Consider the following 6,000-nt stretch of genomic DNA (forward strand, 5'->3'; position numbering starts at 1 on the left):
TTGGTGGTGGGCTGCTTACCTGCTGGCTTTCCCTTGCCATCAAACAAAGCAAACATGCAACTCAAAACTTTCTAACGGGTAGTGTTGCTGCCTAACATATTGTTTTGGTTAGTATAGGGGAACCTTAGGATTTGGGAAAGGTTGTGTGTTTGTGATATATTTGAGCTTGGTGGAAAATGTAGGCTCCCAAAGCATGGTGCTAAATTTGCGAACAACTCTCACAGCACCAAACGGAGGGCGCAGTAATGAGAAACAGGTGACTTTTTCAAATAAATATCACTGCACAGGATTCCTTAGCACTTGAATGCATTCTTTCACAAAGAGCTAAGCATATGTAAAGGAAGTAAGGGATAGAAATTAAAAACAGAGCAGTGCTGCTTGTATCTAGGCTGACTAAAAGTGTGTGTCCCACTTCGAAGTGGGTTGCCATTAGTAGGACTCCATCTCTCTCTCTCTCTCTCTCTCTCTCTCTCTCTCTCTGTGTGTGTGTGTGTGTAATCTTCACAATGGCTGGAAGAACAGGTGTTAGCTTCTTATAAGTTCAAACCTTCACCTTCTGCCCTGCTACATATTTAAATAAAGTGATTGCTAGAACAAATGAGAGTGAGTTCTTTGAGACTGAAAACATCCATATTGAAATAATGAAGCAAAAGTAAAACTCTTCCAAGTCTGGAATTACATTTTGCATTGTTTGTGGCCATTCCTGGTTTTATTTATTGACTTCCCTATGCTGTCAGCTGTGGCAACTCCCCAAGTGTCACTGGGTGCAACCTAGAGAGCCCTACCAAAATGAATGGCGTCTCAAAGCTGCTTCTACACCCCGTTGTTAATGTTCTGCTTTGGATTTTTGAAGAAAGGGCTGATACAAGCAACATGTTCAGGCTAAGTTAATGAACGTTGTGGGGTGGGATAGTGGTGGTACACACAATCCTGGTGCAGGCACACTCAGATGAAGGTTTTCACGGACCTTACATAGCTGGGAACATTGGAGAAGCTGGACATCCAAACAGCAGCAAAAGTGGTCTGTGCATGTGAAAATTCCATAGCTGAGTGGTAGAGGATATGCTTTGCATGCAGATAGTCCCAAATTCAATACCTGTCATCTCCAAGTAGGCCTGACTCAAACTCTGGAGAGCTTCCCACAGAGCTGATAGTACCAAGCTATATAAACTAATGGCACTTACCCAGTATAAGACAGATTCCTATATTTCTATGTGTTAGTAATATTGCATATGCATAGGATCTGAGGAAAATTTCAACTGTATCCATGTAAGTTGCCGCACCCCATAAGTTCACTCATCCTGTTGTCTGAAAAGGACATCTAGGGAGGGGTTAGAATTCCTATGGCTATGTGGAGAATGGTGAACCCCAGCTTCGTATCTGCAGTTTGGCAAAGAGATAAAGATTTCATTCAAAACCTGATGCAAAGAAATCTCTGGAACCTGGCCAACACTCATATGCAAAGAGGATTTTGTAAACTAATGAGATGCAACCACACCCATTTAAAACCACAGAAGGCATCCAATTCAAGCATCAAGTGAAAACCGACAAAACAACAACCAATGTGCCAGTAAGAACAACTGAATGATGAGCCAGCCATATCAGAAAATTGCCCATTGCATTTGATCTGGTGGCTTCTTGGAGATGGAAGGGAGAAGGAAAGGGCAAACGAAGGTTGACTTGAATGTTATGAAGCTTAGGTATAGAAAGCTCAACTGCATGCAGAGCAGCACCAGAAGGTGGTATCACTGGACTGAGGTCCATATCCTAGTGGGGGGAGCACTGCCAACCAGGAGTGTTCAGTACTGTGGCCCTAATTTTATAGAATTTCCTTCCAGCTGAGGTCCCTGTTGAACTTCCTGGTCCTACTGCAGACCCACATCCCTGAGCAGACTTCTCCCCATGAATTCTGATTTTATTGTTGCAATGGATGTTCATTGCATTGCATTCCTTGCACACTGCCTAGAGGCAATTGTAATTAAGTTTCATATCAATTGTCTAAATATATAAATTGACTAAAATACCTCTGGAGACCCCTGACTGGTGTTCCGCTTCCATGACATTGTTGCACGGTCAACTGATCTCTGAGCAAGGAAGCAATAAGAGGAGTGAGAAGCAGAACTTCTGCACACCTTGCTGTCTCCATTTCAGAGATGGTGAAGACAGAGCTCAGAGGCATAGGCAAGCAAATGGACAACAGCAGCAACGGCAAGGAGATGGGCACACTCAGGAAGTGGCATAGGGCCCTCTGAGATCATCTTGCTCAAGGGCTCCTAAAGACTAAAACTGGCACTGGCCACACCAGCCTTGCCCTCCAGATGTTATTGGGACTCCCATCAGCCCTAGTCAGCATGGCCAATGGGCAGGAAAGATGGGTGTTGTGGCCCAAAACAGCTGGCAGATCACAAAATTGGAGAAGGCTGGGTGATGTGTGGAATGACATCAAAGTCTGTGAGGACCAGGAGTCAGGAGGTGTGTGCAGCTCTTGCATGCAGTAAACCACTGAGGTGTATGTGGCAGCCTTTTCAGTGAAGTACCTTCAGGTCCTGGGTTGATTCCAACCACCAAGGTTGACCACTGGATCCTCCTGGACAGAGAGGAGTATAAGAAGTCCTCCCGTTCCAGTTGAGCCTTGTTCAAGCAGCAAAGTCTTCCTGAGCTATGGTGCATTCCTGTAACTTTTGGTTGTCCTTTGGTCTTGACTTCTGGTTTGCTCCTCAACCCTGCCTCCTAGTTTGGTCTGCAGTTCTGCCTCATTCCTTGGCCATGACTTGGCAGAGCCCATGACTCCTGGCTCACCTTAGATGGCTGCTCACGGCTCATCCCTGACCATGGCTGGGCAGATCTTTACCCAGATGTGCACTTTCAACATCTGTGCTTGCAGATGGCCCATACTGGATTGGGACAGCATATCCAGTCTTTTTAGTTTGTTCTGTCAGAACTACAGGCGCTTGATTGCCCTTAGAAAAGTCCTCAAGCATGGCATTGTCCCGGAACAATCCCATTGACTTCGACAAAACAATTCTTGAATAAATGGTCCGAGGACAGAATTCTTAATTTGTCTGCGCTTCCATTTCCTTATCTGCAGTGTGGGAATAATAACACCTATTGCACTGAGTGATGCAAGCATAAATTAACATTTGTAAAGCCAGCTGATCTCTTGGGATGGACAATGCCGCTTAAATGGATGGTTTGCCTGCTGATTTAATGCTTCTTCGGACTGATTAATTAGATATGTTGCCACTTTACCGTACTTTCTAGATTCTTAACTGTCTTGCTTTCTCAAGGTAGCAGCTCGTTTGGCTACCATTCAAGGACCACAACCTGCCCTAAAACAATTCACTGAATTGTTTGTCATCTATACCAGCGGCCCATTCTATCTGCTAATTTTCAAAAGAGTAAGCAAGCTTCCGCAACTCCATCAAGATTTCCTTTAACCACACTTGGTACCTTCAGTTTCAGGCATACTGTCAATTACATTTTCCAGTGAAGGAAGGCAGAGCGACAGAATCACTCCTGAGAGTCCTCCAAGCAAATCCCTCTGTGATCACAATGATTTAATTTGCAGCACACATCACATACATACTATCATCAGATTTCAGGAATCTGGAATTGATTTCTTTCTTATATTTATATATAGAATTTATTTTAGTCTGGTGGTGATAGCACAGCAGAATATCAGTCACTTGAAAAGCTAGAGAAAGATTCAAGAGGAGTAAGAGAAATCATTTTATAGTTTTTAACAGATATATATATACAAACTTTCTCTTAAAAAGGTTAAAATAAACAGAGGGATGTTAAACTTCCATATGAAATGTGAAAGTCATCTCCCACACCCAACGCTAAAGTCAACCTTGATCTGCATCCATACTCACAATTCAATGCTCTCCTTAGCCACATGCACAGGGCCATGTCTACCATTGGGTAGAGTGAGACAGCTGCCTCAGGAAGCAGGTGCTGGGTTATTTTCCCGATGCACGGCCAGGTGGGGATGGAGAGGAGGGCCATTTGACCCAGGAAGGGTAAAAGCTCAGTGGTAAAGCATCTTCATTGCATGCAGGAGGTCCCCAAATCAATCCCTGGCATCTCCAGGCAGAGCTGAGAGGGAACCCTGCCTTAAACCCTGGAGAGCTGCTGTAAGTCACCTTTGAAGGTGACCCAGAAACTACAACTAATCCAGAATGCGGCAGCTAGACTGGTGACTGGGAGCGGCCACAGAGATCATGTAACACTGGTCCTGAAAGACCTACATTGGCTCCCAGTACGTTTCCAAGCACAATTCAAAGTGTTGGTGCTGACCTTTAAAGTCCTGAAGTTTACCTGAAGGAGCATCTCCACCCCGGACACTGAGGTCCTCCTCTGAGGGACTTCTGGCGGTTCCCTCACTGCGAGAAGTGAGGTTACAGGGAACCAAGCAGAGGGCCTTCTTGGTAGTGGCGCCCGCCCTGTGGAATACCCTCTCACAAGATGTCAAGGAAATAAGCAACTTTCTGACTTTTAGAAGACGTCTGAAGGCAGCCCTGTTTAGGGAAGTTTTAATGTTTGATGTTTTATTGTGGTTTTTAATATTCTGTTGGGAGCCACCCAGAGAGGGTGGGGAGGCCCGGCCTGATGGGCAGGGTATATGTAATAAAATAATAATAATAATAATAATAATAATAATAATAATAATAATAAAATAATAATAATAATAATAATAATAATAATAATAATAATAATAATAATAATAATAATATACAATACCAAGCTAGACAGACCATATGTGATTCCATATAAGGCATTTGCTATGTTTCACAACTTGTTTAAATGCACATTGGAACAAAATGTGACACACACCCTCAGCTTGAAAAAAGCTAGGAAAGCATTCGCTAAGTACTAATTTTAAAAATCAAAATATGCTTCACTCTAATTCTTGGTGTCTTATTTTGTTGTTGGGTGTTGCCATGTTTAGTCTTATTATGCCTAGGGGACTCAGGAGCTGAAAGTGGCCCAGTCCTCTCTGAAACTGGGCTTGGGCAGGGGTGGACTCTATATTGACTCGAGTGCCTGTGATGGGAAAAGACTTGCCAACATCGTGAAAACTATCTGGGGGCACACCAGTGTGGAGGCATAAATTCATACATATGGTCCCTCTCTTCAAGCCTGGACGTGAGCTTAGTTTGGATTGGGCTGTTATCTAAATAATCTTGAAGCCTTTATTGGTCTTCAATGATCCCCCCACCCCCTGTCCTGTGCTGCTCCCCACTTGGTAAAACTTATAAGAGGGTTAAAACAAAACAAAAAAAAAATCCTCCCCAACACTCCATGAATTCTTGAGCTCCCATTTATCGGCCCTGTAGAATCAAAGCGCATTGGAGAAAATGTAGTCAGCAGTGGCTGTAAATTGTCTGGAAGTCATAAATTAAAATTAAGGAGTTCAAATATGATATAAAATCATTTAATCTGGATGATTTATGCTCATTCTCAGATGCAATTATTTACTAACGCTTCTGTTTATTGCTCTTTTGACTTTTATAATTACTGCATTCCAAAAATTCAATTACAGAGAGTAGTATATATTTCAAGCAATAGTATTGTAAATAAAAGGGAACCAATTAATAATGTGCTTAGTCTAGCAGAGCTAAATCAAGTGCAGTACAAAATGCCTCGTACGTTGATCAAGGTTGGTGGGGAGTAAAGGAACAGATCCCATCTCATTGTGGTGTGACTGGAAGAAAGGACATTCAATATTTATTGCAGTGATACTCATCCTGGGAGAAACTTTGCTCCCTTCTTCTTCTTCTTCTTCTTCTTCTTCTTCTTCTTCTTCTTCTTCTATAGATTGGCAGACAGGAAGGAGTGAAATTGTGGGCCTGAGAACCAAATTCTGGATTCTCCAGTATGGAAAGTTTTTATAAAACAGTGGCAGTAATAAGAGTTTGACTAAACCTCTGCCAAGGATGGCCTAGTTTTTTAATTAGTTTCCCCCCCTTTGGTGCAGAGGGGTGGACCGCACCACTT

This window comes from Podarcis vaucheri (genome assembly GCF_965113315.1).
Source record: "Podarcis vaucheri genome assembly, chromosome: 11".
In the NCBI taxonomy this organism is placed as follows: domain Eukaryota; kingdom Metazoa; phylum Chordata; class Lepidosauria; order Squamata; family Lacertidae; genus Podarcis; species Podarcis vaucheri.